We start from the raw sequence: 15081 nt of genomic DNA, 5'->3' as shown, positions 1-15081 counted from the left end.
AACAATTGCATTGTCAAAGAATTATGTCTTCCACAAGAGGACCAAGCATATTGATGCTAAATATCATTTCATTAGAGAGTTGATTAACAATGATGAAATAGTGTTGAAGCATTGTAGGTCATAGGAACAATTTGCTGACATCTTCAGAAAGCCATTGGCATGTGAAAGTTTTGTTTATCTAAAAAAATGTTTGGGAATTGTCAATGGTGGCAATTTTGATTAAGGGGGAGTGTTGGAAATAATAATCCCAACAACCGAAATTGCGTCTCTGTTTGAAGATGGAAGGACTGAAGCGCAAGAATCATTCTGAAAGGCAGCAAGGAATTTAAAGAACTTAATGTACTTTGGTAAATAGATATGGGTAAGCATTCATTCAACAACTATTGCCCACACTCCAGAAACACTTTCGTGAATCTGATCACACTCATCAACAACATCATATTAATTATTTTTTCTCTGTCATGAATTAAATGTAAAATTGTATGTTGAGTTAAATATGAATGTAAAATTCTTTTTGATAGGTTAGAGAGTAAGAGAATTAGAGAAAAAGAGAGCGCAAGTCTCTAGGGAGAAAATGGTGCAGCAAATTTTGGTGGAAGGGTGAAAACAACAGTTACTATGTTTACCTGTGTGTTATCCGTGAAATCCAAGTCTGTGAAATAGCTCCGTGGTGCTCGAATGTAGCTGGGCTAAATCAGCTCCGCAGTACGTGCAGCGAAAGTAACTTTGCAAGAGTCATCGTTGTTTGCCCCTCTGCGAAAATTAAATTTCCTAATTTTTTCTAACACTGTTTACACTACATTAACTCAAATGGAAGGTGGAACAAAAAGTGGGAATACGGATATGTAATTTTACTAGGGGCATAGCCATGGACTACTCCAAAGATGCATGCATTTCCCCACAATGTTCAATAACAAAAAAAAAAACACAATCAACATGTAGGAAAAATGGCTACCCCGCAAAGAGAATAAAGGATACAAAATTGAGAGGGAAATAACAAAAGGCAGAAGGCATGTGAACTGGGACGAGTGATTATGGATCTACAACCACCTTCATCTCCATCTTCATCCACTGGCAAAGGGAAAGACATAATGTAAGTGCTAGTGAAGATGCTTATAGCCCTGTGAGTTTGGTTGGGCCTTACAATGGCTTTTATTACTTTATCTGTAAAACAATACAAGTAGGAAGCTTGGTATTAGAGAATCGTTCTCGTTTGACTTGGTATAATTTCCTTGTTCACATTAGTGGTCGAATAGCAAGTGAAAAAATGGAAGAATCATGGTCTAGCGCTAATCTATTGCTCATCAGTACTGTGATCTACTTGGGATATTACTAACTCTCATTTTTGAAACATATTCTTCACTCTCTTCTTATGTTCCCATAGCTTCATTATTTAATTCCTTTTCAGAATAGGAATAGGGAAGAGTGAAGAACTCATTCATTTTGTTTCATGTAATGATGGAAGAAGTTGCTTGGTTTTGTGGGTGACTTTCATAGGTATCCAGAGGAAGGTGCTTGATTCTCGTAGGCAACTTTCATAGGTATCCAAATTTTCTAGTTACTAAGTTAACAATCCACTTTGCCCTTCTTCCGTTGATATTTTTTGTGATTTTAGAATAATTATTTTTATGGTTTTTATAATTTATGAAAGGAGACATAATGCAAATTATCTATGAAAAAAATTATATGAATTTGAAGATTCATGATTGTGATTTGTTGTTAATTGAACCAACCAATAAAACAAAATACTTGACTTGAAGAGCCTAATGCAATAGCATTTGCAAGCACTGGATCAAGCATGGCGTGTCGTTGATAGACTGTGGCAGTTATCTGGAAGGTAGAATGCTATGATAATGCACAATAATGTGCGTTTTTGTGATGTTGATTCTCCTGCAGACCATTGTGTGTGAGGCAGAATGCACTGTGCACAAAAGGCAACTGAAAAGGGTTGTTCTGAGCCTCAACACATACATCAATATCAGATAAATTTGATGATCACTGGACATAAAGAGCACTAGTGTAGGGAATATGCACACATTGTGTACAATGGCTAAAACCAAATATAGGATTCTACGAATATTATTAAGAAAATGCTATCATGGCAACACATGTAAGGCCATGCAAAAATGTTTACACATATGGCGGACATATTTACAAAGGAAAGGAGTATAGCGGCACCTTCTCACCCATAGTATGAAATTCCTAGCCAAAAATGTTTAATAATTACTGTTAATGCAAAGTTAGCATTAGTTCATTTGAAGGTGAAATTATCTCTATCAGTTATTGTTATCTTAAATTTTTCCTCTTTAAAATGCGAAAATAAGAAGATCATATGGCTGATTGGTCAAAACAAAAGGTTAATATACTTAATTGGTACAAAAAAAGTGCTATGCATAAAATATCTAACAAAACATAGGTTCAAAGTCTAAAAGTTTATTGTTGTATGGGAAAGGTTTTAAAAGCATATGTTAATAAAATAATCAACTAAAACATATATATATATATATATATATATATATATATATATATATATATATATATATATATATATACACATATATACATATATATTTAATTATTTTGTTTTAACCGAATATGCTGCAAATTTAAAAAAGATTTGGGTGAGGAACACTTCCAAAAACATTAAACATGTTGAGCGAAGATTCAGGGAGATTGCCTTTGGTTGACCAGTATCATTTAGCATTTTAATGTGTTTAAATTTACAAACCATTTCGATAAGAGAAAGAAATTTTGACTTTTACATGTTGCTTTCAACATTGATGTAAACGCTTGAGTGGAGCGAAGTTCTGAGGAAAAGGAAAAAGAATGTAAAATCCAATTTTTCTCCTGGTAGCATTTTGACCATGCTAACTGAACGATAGTAGGTTTAACACTTTATTCACCTCCTCTAAAGTCAAAGTCAATCTTTGGCAGATCCATTGAGCTTTCCATGAAAAATTCATTGAAAATGTTCAATCATATAAGCTCTTTTATCCAATTATTTTGAAAATTTGTCGATGTTCATTGCATCCCCCAAGTCGCTGGAATATTTTTTATTTGTTCTACTATGGAATATTTTTTACTTGTTCTACTATTGTTTATTTGTCCTCGTGTGCTCTTTCTATCATTGACACTGCCTACCCAACCACTGTCAGTGTAACCCACCAGCCTGAAATCACTTGTTACTGTGTACAAAACGCCATACTGTTTTGTCCCATTGACGTACCTTAGAATCATTTTTGTTGTTTGTTAATGTGTCTCCTTGGGTGTTTCCATGAACCATGACACCAAGCATACTGCATACATTACATCTGACCTAGTGGTGGTCGAATACATCAAGCTGCCTATCACGCTTTTGTATAATGTCGGATTGACATTGCTGCTGTACTTTTCTTTGCTCAACTTCAACACTATGACAGTTGGAGTTGGTGCAGACTTGCTGTTCTACATTTTAAACCTCTCCAAAATATCTACCACATACTTTCCTTGAGAGATAAAAATTCCATCTGTTTGCTTCACTTCTATGCCCAAAAATATCTTAACAATCCCAAGTCAATCATTTCAAATTCACTCTTCATGACTTGTTTGAAATCATCAATGAGGAAATCATCACTACTTGTAAAAATCAAATCATCTACATATAAGACGACAATGAGAATCTTACCTTTGTTCTCTTTGATGTAGAGAGTAGGCTCACCGTCACATTGGTCAAAACCATTATTTAACAAGTAAGCATCTATCCTGCTGTACCATGCGTGCGGTGCTTGCTTCAACCCATAAAGAGCTTTCCTCAACCGATACACTTTGTCTTCTTTGCCTTCTATCTCATAACCAAACGGTTTCACAACATACACTCCCTCTTCCAACACTCCATTCAAGAACGTTGATTTTACGTCCATTTGACACACTCTCCATTTGTGCCGCGTGACAATCGCCACAACTGTGTGCACTGTCTCCATTCACGTGACTGGCGCGAACGTCTCAGCGTAATCTCTTCCATGCTATAGCTTGTATCCTTTAACAACTAGCCTTGCTTTATGCCTTTCAATATTTCCCTCAATGTTGCTTTTGGTCTTATAGACCCACTTTACTCCAATGACATGTTTTCCTTTCAGAAGGCTCACTAACTCCCATGTGTCATTCCTTTCTATTGCTTCTATTTCTTCCTCCATTGTTGCAACCCATTTTTCTTCTTTAACTACATCTTCAAAGTGGATTGGGTCATCTATATGACAAAATAATGCAAATAAGGAATTCAGACCAGTGCTACTATAAACTTCATCTTGCTCATAAATTTCATTTAAATTTTTGAATTTTGGTCTTCTTATGCTTGTTGAAGATGGGCTTGACATGTCACTTGGTGTCGCGCTTCGCGGTGTTCTTGGAGAAGCACTTGCTTTGCTGTGTGAAACAGTCCTATTATTTGTTGATGGCATTTCTTGCTGCCTGCTTTGCTCTGCTTGAATAGGAGTAGAGGGAGTCACTATTGAGGAATTACTTCCTTTTGTTAATTCCTATTTGTCCTCATGCGGTATGCATACTTTGATATTGACTGTATTTTCTAAACTTCCATCCCATGCTTCCTCTTCTATAAACTGCACATCTCTGCTAATTATGACTTTCTTGGTTAATGGAATGTAGAAATTGTATGCCTTGGATTCATCACTGTATCCAACAAATATGCATTTCTCCCCCTTTCTGTCCAACTTCTTTCTCAACTCCTCCGAGACATGTGCATAAGCCACACATCCAAAAAATCTCATGTGAGTGACACTATGCTTTCTTCCACTCCATGCATCTTCAGGGACTATGTTCTCGGCACTTTCGGTTGGACATCTATTCAAGATATACACTGCACAAGTGACAACTTCAGCCCAATAATCATTTGGCAAATGATTTGCCTTCAACATACTCCTTTCCATTTCCATAATGGTCCTATTCTTTCTTTCTGCCACACCATTTTGCTGTGGTGTATATCATGTTGAAAATTGTTTGTGAATTCCATGCTCCCTGCAAAATTGAAGGAAGTCATTTGAGATATATTTGCCACCTCTGTCAGTCTTGAGGACTTTGATGTAGTGTCCATTTTGCTTCTCAACAAGAGCCTTGTATTGGCGAAAGCACTCAAACACTTCACTTTTCTATTTTATGAGATAGACCCATGTCTTCCTTGTGTAGTCATATATGAAGGTCAATACATAGTGGCGGCTACCAATTGATGGTGTCTGCATTGGTCCACATAAATCTGAGTGGACAATCTCTAAAGCTTCCTTTGTCTTCACTGACTTTCCTATCGGAAACGTCTCTCTATGTTGCTTGCCAAAGATACATCCTTCACATATGTTGTCTAGTTTTTCTATGAGTGGTAAACCCTTCACCATGTCTTTCCTATGCAACAAATTCAATCCTCCAAAGTTGAGATGTCCATATCTCAAGTTCCATAACTAGTTTTCATCTTTTACCCCTGCTTGAAAGTCTACTTGTATAATAGCTACCTTTTTTCTTCCATCTTCTTGTGAATTCATAGATAGTTGTGCTTGTGCACCTTCTTTCTGCAAATCTGATATTATTTTTAGGGGAAACATTCTATTGTTTGTCATCTGAACCTTTGCAATCAATTGTCTGCTTGGAGGCCTATCCAAAATTGTGCATGCATCATTTTTGAAGAGGACATTGTAACCTTTCTGAATGAGCTATCCAATGTTCGTGAGATTATGTTTCGGACCGAGGACAAAGTAAACATCTGAGATGTATTTCTTCTCCCTCTAAAAAAAGAAACACTTTTCTTAGCCAATTGATAAGTCTCAAACAAAAGGGTTGAATAATGGAGCACATTGAGGAGTTCCAAAAATTGAACATTAGGGTTAAAAATATTCCAGAGGAGCATAGGATTGATGTGTTCATAGGGACTTTAAAGGATAATGTCTAACATAATGTTCGCCTTTGGGAACTTGATTCATTAGAGAAGGCATTCAAGTTAGCAAGAAAAATGGAAAGCAAAATTATGGCAACCAGGAAGCATACCACTCACAACTATAAATATGGAAGTGTTGTTGCCCCTAGTTTTCCACAACCTATAAGGTTGACAGCACAATAATTGGAAGAAAAAAGAGAAAAAGGGATTTGTTACAGTTGTGATAGAAAATACACTAAAGGTCATAAGTGTGGTGAGAAGAAATTATTATACATATATTGCGAAGAGGAAGAAGAAAAGGAGCAAGAAAGGTCAAAAGAAGAGGATACACTCCAGGAACAAAGCCTAGATAAAGAAGAAATGAATCTAACCATATCTTGTAATACATTGGTAGGAATTACACACCTCAAACCATTAATATAGAAGGACAAATCAAGAAGAAAAAGGTAATAGTGTCGATTGATTAAGGAAGTACCCACAATTTTATTCATTGTAAGGTAGCAAAAGAATTGAATTGCTTCTTATATCCAGCACCAGAGTGTCAAGTGACAGTTGCAAATGGAGGAACAATAAATTGCTCTGGAAAGTGCCATAATATCAAGCTATCGATGGTAGAATATGTATTGACTAGCCCAATTCTTTCCATTCCAATGGGAGGTGCTGATGTTTTACTAGGAGTCCAATGGATACAATCCTTGGGTACAATAGCTTTTAATTTTCAAGAAATTTTCTATGGAAGGAAAGGAAGTTGAAATAAGGGGTGTTGTAGGGAAACCAATAAAGATAATCAGCTCTAACGGTATGAAAAAGCTTCTAAAAAGGGAACAAAGGGGTGTAATTGCAAAATTATGTTCACTAGATGTTTCCACATTGGAATCATCTATTTCTCCAGATCTCCAAAAAGTCTTGGACAATCATTCCGAGGTATTTGTGACTCCCAAAGGTCTCCCACCTATTCGTGATCATGATCATGCTATTCATCTGATTCCAAGAAGTGTTATTGTAAACATCGGGCCATACAAATATCCCTATTCCCAAAAGAGTGAATTTGAATGTATGGTTGCAGAAATGATAGAGGATGGTATAATTCAACCAAGTCAAAGTTCCTTCTCTACTCCAATAGTATTAGTGCACAAGAAGGATGGATCGGGGCACATGTGTCCCGATTATAGGGAGCTCAACAAGCACACTATTAAAGATAAGTTTCCCATTCCTGTCATTGATGAATTACTAGATGAATTGCATGGATCAATTTACTTGACCAAGTTGGATCTTCGTTCAGGATATCATCAAATCAGAATGAAGACTGAAGACACTCTGAAAACAACATTTAGAACTCATGAGGGTCATTATGAATTTTTGGTCATGCCTTTTGGCCTTACCAATAAACCTTCAACATTTCAAGGTTTGATGAATTCTATTTTCAAACCATTCCTTAGAAAATTTGTGTTAGTATTTTTTGATGATATACTAATCTACAACAAGTCTTGGAAGGATCATCCATAACATGTTGACAGGGTGCTACAACTATTGGAGGAGAAACAATTATATGCAAAAAGATCCAAATGTTTCTTTGGAGTACTAGAGGTGGAATATGTGGGTCATATTGTATCTCATGAAGGAGTTAAGGTAGACCCTAGAAAAATTAAAGACATTAAGGAATGGAAAATCCCCACATCCATAAAGCATCTGCGAGGATTTCGCGGTTGACAGGGTATTATCGCAAGTTTGTTAAGAATTATGGGAGAATAGCAGCACCTCTAACAACATTGTTGAAGAAAGATGCATTTTCATGGACTCCAGAAGCAACAAAGGCCTTCAAACATCTTAAAGGGGAAATGTGCCAAGCACGAGTCTTAGCTACACTAGACTTCACGAAAACCTTTATTGTGGATTGTGATGCTTTAGGAAATGGAATTAGTGTTGTTTTAATGCAAGATGAAAGACCCATTGCTTTTGAAAGTCGTCCAATCAAGGGAAAGTTTTTACACAAAGCGATTTATGAGAAGGAAATGTTGGCAATACTCCAGGCACTTAAGAAATGATGACCCTACCTAATGGGAAGACACTCCAAGGTAGGAATGGATCATGATAGCCTTAAATACTTTTTAGAACAAAGATTATCCTCTGAAGAGCAACAAAATTGGGTCACAAAGATGTTGGGTTATGACTTTGAAATCATCTACAAAAAAGGGAAGGAAAATGTGGTGGCAAATGCACTCTCAAGAAAGGATGAGGATGTGGAAGCATTGTTGTGCGCCATTTCTATTATCCAACCAGATTGGATAAATGAATCAAGGGAGGAATGGAAGAATGACAAAGAAGTGTGGGCACTTATTCGAAAGTTACAACAATATTCCAATACGTTTGATACATTTAGCTAGCAAAATGATTCTTTATGGTACAAAGATCACTTATACCTCTGCAAGAATTCCCAACTAAAACCAAATATTCTTATGGAATTGCACACTTCCCCCTTAGGAGGGCACTCAGTATTTTTAAAAACTTACCACAAGGTTAAGAAGGAATTTTTTTGGGATGGCCTTAAATCAGATATTCAAAAATTTGTGGCGGAATGTTTGGTTTGCCAACAAAATAAAGTTGAAACAATTAAGACACCGGGTGTATTGCAACCTTTATCCCTTCCAAGCCAATGTTGGGAGGAGGTTTAAATGGATTTTATCACAGGTTTACCCAAGTCTGAGGGAAAGACTGTCATCATGGTGGTAGTTGACAGACTTAACAAGTATGCAACTTTTGTGCATTATCACATCCATTTAAAGCGAGTACAGTTTCTACTGCATTTATGGAACCAATTCAAAAGCTACATGGAAACCCAAAGATTATTGTAAGTGACAGAGATCCCATTTTCACTGGAAATTTTTGGACAAAATTATTTTCTTGTCTTGGTACTCAGTTAGCTCATATCTCATCTTATCATCCTCATTCTGATGGGCAAACTGAGATAGTAAACAAATGTTTAGAAGGATATCTTCTTTTCTTTGTATCTGATAAATAGACACAATGGGTCAAATGGTTGCCTCCGACTGAATGGTGGTATAACACTTCCTTCCATACAACAACAAAAATGACCCCATTTATGGAACTTTATGGATATTAGCCACCATCTATCACATCATATGTAAGAGAAAATTCTAAGGTTCAAGCAGTGGAACATCACATCGAACATCAAAAACAAGTCCTCCAACTCTTAAAGGATAACCTCGTATTGGCACACAATAGAATGAAACAACAAGAAGATCAACATCGCAGCGAAAGGAGTTTTGATGTAGGTGATTGGGTACTCCTATGGCTACAACCATATAAGCAAAATTCCCTCAAGCAAGCTAAGAAGGATAATAAATTATCACCAAAGTATTATGGTCTGTACAAGGTGTTGCAAAAGATTGGTACTATGGCATACAAATTGGAGCTTCCTGCAGCCTCTCGATTGCACCCAGTTTTCCATGTTTCATGTTTAAAGAAGGTTATAGGCGACAAGCTCCCAGTTCAAATAATATTGCCAAAACTTGATGAGGAAGGAAAAATTATATTGGAACCGGAAGCAGTCATAGAAACAAGAACTTGACAGCTACGAAATCGATCAATTTCAGAGTATCTTATCAAGTGGAAGAACTTATCCACTGAAGATTCCACATGGGAGGATGATAATTTTATACATAAGCATCCAAAAGTACTCAAGCATTGAGGAAAACACTTTTTTGAAGGAGAGGGGCATGTTGGGTCCCTATAATACTAGTGATTACCCCATTACTATTGTAGTTGCATCCCTTATTAATATTGTTGTGCCCCATAGAATCCCTCTATTGTTATTTTTGTGGCTTTATATTATTATTGTTAGGTCGACTGAGTTATATTGTGACTCCTTAGACTCCTATATATAGAAAGGAGGTTTCTTCATTTGAATCATCCAAGAGTTGTTCATTTATGTAATGTAAAGGAGGTCACCCCCTCGAAGAGGCTGAATTCTAAGGCGTTGATATATCTTTTCTATCTTTTCTTGACCTGGTTTCATAACAACGTGCATGTTTTCCACCTGTCTAAACATGCAGTCTTTATTTGAAGGTAACTCTGAAACAACCATTAAACAAACTCTACTTTGCAAATTGAGATGTAAACTTAACCAATATAACTAGGACATGGTTGGTGCATGGCCATTTACAAAGCTGGTCAAAGGAAGGAAATGTGCTTGAGGATTTATGGTGAGTCAAAATCACACAACACAATCTATACATCATGGTCAAAGATTGTTATGGTGAGTCAGAATCACACCACACCATCTATAGGTCGCAGTCAAAGATTGTTAAAGTAACCTTGTATTGCTATACTAGTTTCTATAGGGATATGCATTATGCTACTTCTTTATTATCCCTGGGTTAGCTCTTAATGAATTGGGATGCTTGGGGGTATAAAGTAGAGCTTGGAGTCAAACTGTCTGTTTGTTGGAAATAATAATCCCAACCACCACAATAAACAACCTGATAGCAACCATACTTGTCAAACGTATTTGTGCAGGTTGTGTCTCTATTTTAAGATGGAAGGACTAAAGCCAGGCGCGAACCATTCCAAAATGCAACAAGGAATTTAAAGCAATTAATGTACTTTGGTAAATAGATATGGGCAAGCATTCATTCAACGACTATTTCCCACACTCCAGAAACACCTGCGCGATTCTGATCACACTCAACAACAACATCATATTAATTATTTTTTCTCTGTCATGAATTAAATGTAAAATTGTATGTTGAGTTAAATATGAATGTAAAATTCATTTTGATAGGTTAGAGAGTAAGAGAGTTAGAGAAAAAGAGAGCGCAAGTCTCTGGGGAGAAAATGGTGGAGAAAATTTTGGTGGGTGCATGAAAACAACAGTTACTGTGTTTTACTGTGTGTTATTCTGCATCTGAGAAATCCAAGTTTGTGAAATAGCTCCGTGGTGCGTGAACGTAGCTGCAAGAAATCAGCTCCGTAGTGCACGAAACTAGCTGCGTGAAAGTAGCTTTGCGAGGGTCATAGCTCTCTGCCCCTCCACGAAAATTAAATTTCCTAATTTTTTCTAACATGGTATCAGAGCAGGTTAAATATTATTAGTGTAAAAACAAGTGTTTTTACTAGCAGTAAGAATTTTTTTGAGGGTATATTTTTTTTAGCATATTTACCCCCAGGTGGAATTTTTTTTTACACTCAGAAATGGCAACATCAAGCACAAGCTTGACTAATCCTCAAATACCTTAGTTTAATGGCAAAAATTATGATTATTGGGCTATTAAAATGAAGGCCCTGTTTTCTTCCCAAGACATTTGAGAATTGGTGGAGAATGGTTTTCAAGGACCAACAGATGCAACAGCATACAATGCCTTATCTCAACAAGAAAAAGATTTGTTAAGGGGCAACAGGAAGAAGGATTCAAAAGCTCTATTTTATATTTTGGAAGTAGTTCATGAAAGTATTTTCCCAAGGGTTGCAGTAGCAATGAAGTCCAAGCAAGCATGGGACACCCTCTAGACAACCTACCAAGGAATGGCAAAAGTCAAGACAACAAAGCTGCAAATGTTGAGGAGATATTTTGAAACACTTTGTATGAAAGTGTCTGAGAATATAGACTCATTGTTTACACATGTAAGTGGGTTGGTTACTCAAATCAGGTCTCATGGAGAGACACTTGAGGAAAGAAGAATAGTTGAGAAAGTTTTGAGAAGTTTTCTAGCAAGGTTTGAGGTCATTGTTGTGGCCATAGAAGAGACAAACGATATCTCATAGTTCTGAGTGGATGAGCTTACTGCATCACTGATTTCTCATGAACATAGACTGAATAGAGCAACAAGCCCCTCATTGGAGCATGCATTCAAGAGACAAGTATCATTTGGTCAAGGTCGAGGCAGAGGAAGATCATATGCTAGAGGAAGAGGAAGAAGTCCACACAGAGGTGGAAGAAGTCCACAAAGAGGTGGAAGAAGTAGCCCTTCAAGCTCAAATGGAAGAGGAAGCAATCAAAATCCAATTCAAGGCCCAAGCCAAAATCAATCCCAAGGTCAAAGGTATGATAAATCTCAATTTCAATGTCATTACTGTAAGATGTATGGTCATTATGCAAATGAATGTAGAAAAAAACAATATGACATTAGTAACAAACCAAGTGTAAATTTCACAAGAGAAAATCATAACCATGATAGCATGTTTTTAACTTGTAATGTAGCACAAGAAAAACAGAGTGATATATAGTATCGAGATTTAGGGTGTAGCAACCACATGTCAAGAAACATAGAAATGTTTTCTGGTCAAGATGAAAGTGTGAAATTTGAAGTGGCAGTAGGGACTGATAGCAAAGTCTCTGTCATGGGAAAGAAAGAGTTAATATCCTGACAAAGAAGGGGGAGAAGAAATACATCTCAGATGTTTACTTTGTCCCCGGTTTGAAACATAATCTCATGAGCGTTAGATAGCTCATTCAGAAAGTTTACAATGTCCTCTTCAAAAATGATGTGTGCATAATTTTGGATAGGCCTCCAAGCAGACAATTGATTGCAAAGGTTCATATGACAAACAATAGAATGTTTCCCCTAAAAATAATATCAAATTTGTAGAAAGAAGGTGCACAAGCACAACTATCTATGAACTCACAAGAAGATGGAAGAAAAGAGGCAGCTATCACACAAGTAGACTTTCAAGCAGGGGTAAAAGATGAAAACTGGTTATGGCATTTGAGATTTGGACATCTCAACTTTGGAGGTTTGAATTTGTTGTATAGGAAAGACATGGTGAAGGGTTTACCACTCATAGAAAAACTAGACACCATATGTGAAGGATGTATCTTGGGCAAGCAACATAGAGAGACATTTCCAGTAGGAAAGTCAATAAAGACAAAGGCAGCTTTGGAGATTGTCCACTCAGATTTATGTGGACCAATGCAGACACCATCAATTGGTAGCAGCCACTATGTATTGACCTCAAGGCAGACATGGGTCTATCTCCTAAAATAGAAAAGTGAAGTGTTTGAGTGCTTTCGCCAATACAAGGCTCTTGTTGAGAAGCAAACTGGACACTACATCAAAGTCCTCAGGACTAACAAAGGTGGCGAATATATCTCAAATGACTTCCTTCGATTTTGTAGGGAGCATGGAATTCACAAACAATTTTCAACATGATATACACCACAACAAAATGGTGTGGCAGAAAGAAATAATAGGACCATTATGGAAATGGCAAGGAGTATGTTGAAGGCAAAGCATTTTCCAAATGATTATTGGGCTGAACTTGTCACTTGTGCAGTGTATATCTTGAATATATGTCCAACCAAAAGTTTCGAGAACATAGTCCCTGAAGATGCATGGAGTGGAAGAAAGCATAGTGTCACTCACATGAGATTTTTTGTATGTGTGGCTTATGCACATGTCTCGGAGGAGTTGAGAAAGAAGTTGGACAACAAGGGGGAGAAATGCATATTTGTTGGATACAGTGATGAATCCAAGGCATACAAATTCTACAATCCATTAACCAAGAAATTCATACTTAGCAGAGATGTGCAGTTTATAGAAGAGGAAGCATGGGATGGAAGTTTAGCAAATACAGTCAATGTCAAAGTATGCATATCACATGGGGACAAAGAGGAATTAACAAGAACAAGTAATTCCTCAATAGTGACTCCCTCTACTCCTATTCAAGTGTAGAAAAGTAGGCAACAAGCAACACCGTAAACAAATAATAGGACTGTTTGACGCAGCAAAGCAAGTGCTTCTCCAAAAGCACCACGAAGTGCGACACCAAGTGACATATCAAGCCCATCTTCAACAAGCACAAGAAGACCAAAATTCAAAAATTTAAATGAAATTTATGAGCAAGATGAAGTTGATAGTAGCACTGGTCTGAATTCCTTATATGCATTATTTTTTCATGTAGATGACCCAATCCACCTTGAAGATGCAGTCAAAGAAAAAAAATGGGTTGCGACAATGGAGGAAGAAATAGAAGCAATAGAAAGGAATGACACATGGGAGTTAGTGAGCCTTCTGAAAGGAAAACATGTCATTGGAGTAAAGTGGCTCTATAAGACCAAAAGCAACATTAAGGGAAATATTGAAAGGCATAAAGCAAGGCTAGTTGTCAAAGGATACAAGTAGTAGCATGGAAGAGATTATGTGGAGATGTTCGTACCAGTCGCGCGGATGGAGACAGTGCGCGCAGTTGTGGCAATTGTCATGCAGCAGAAATGGAGAGTGTGTCAAATGGATGTAAAATCAGCATTCTTGAATGGAGTGTTGAAAGAGGAAGTGTATGTTATGCAACTGCTTGGTTATGAGATAGAAGGCCAAGAAGACAAAGTGTATCAGTTGAGGAAAGCTCTTTATGGGTTGAAGCAAGCACCGCGCGCATGGTACAGCAAGATCGATGCTTACTTGTTGAACAATGGTTTTGAAAAATGTGACGGTGAGCCTACTCTCTACATCAAAGAGAGCGAAGGTAAGATTCTCATTATCGTCTTATATATAGATGATTTTATTTTTACTAGTGATGATTTCCTGATCGCTGATTTCAAACAAGTCATGAAGAGTGAATTTGAAATGATTGACTTGGTATTGTTAAGATATTTTTTGGGCATAGAAGTGAAGCAAAAAGAAAATGGAATTTTTATCTCTCAAGGAAACTATGTGGTAGATATTTTGGAGAGGTTTAAAATGTAGAACAACAAGTCTGCACCAACTCCAACTGTCATATGGTTGAAGTTGAGCAAAGAAAATTACAGCAGCAATGTCAATCCGACATTATACAAAAGCATTATAGGCAGCTTTATGTATTTGACCACCACTAGGTCGGATGTAATGTATGCAATATGTTTGGTGTCAAGGTTCATGGAGACACCCAAGGAGACACATTGAGAAGCAGCGAAAAGGATTTTGAGGTATGTCAATGGAACAAAACAGTATGGCGTTTTGTACACAGTAACAAGTGATTTTAGGCTGGTGGGTTACACTGACATTGATTAGGTAGGCAATGTCGATGACAGAAAGAGCACACCGAGATATGTTTTTCATTTGGGTTCCAGAGCCATTTCATGGGCCTCCAAGAAGCAACCAATAGTGTCACTGTCAACAGCAGAAGCTGAATATGTCGCAGCAAGAACAGTAGTGTGTTAGGCAATTTGGATGAGA

The 15081-nt window shown here is 37.0% G+C and overlaps 1 pseudogene; it reads right to left on the bottom strand.

The window, feature by feature from the left end:
* Window positions 1-15081, bottom strand: part of LOC149183356 (UDP-glucuronic acid decarboxylase 4-like) — a 98586-nt pseudogene that overhangs the window by 43574 nt on the left and 39931 nt on the right.

The sequence above is a fragment of the Pinus tabuliformis genome, chromosome 3_2 (genome assembly GCF_031772625.1).
Source record: "Pinus tabuliformis cultivar Carrire ecotype Pingquan chromosome 3_2, CPIR1, whole genome shotgun sequence".
Classification (NCBI taxonomy): domain Eukaryota; kingdom Viridiplantae; phylum Streptophyta; class Pinopsida; order Pinales; family Pinaceae; genus Pinus; species Pinus tabuliformis.
The sequence above is the reverse complement of the archived record's forward strand: the minus strand, read 5'-3'. Positions and strand labels throughout refer to the sequence as shown.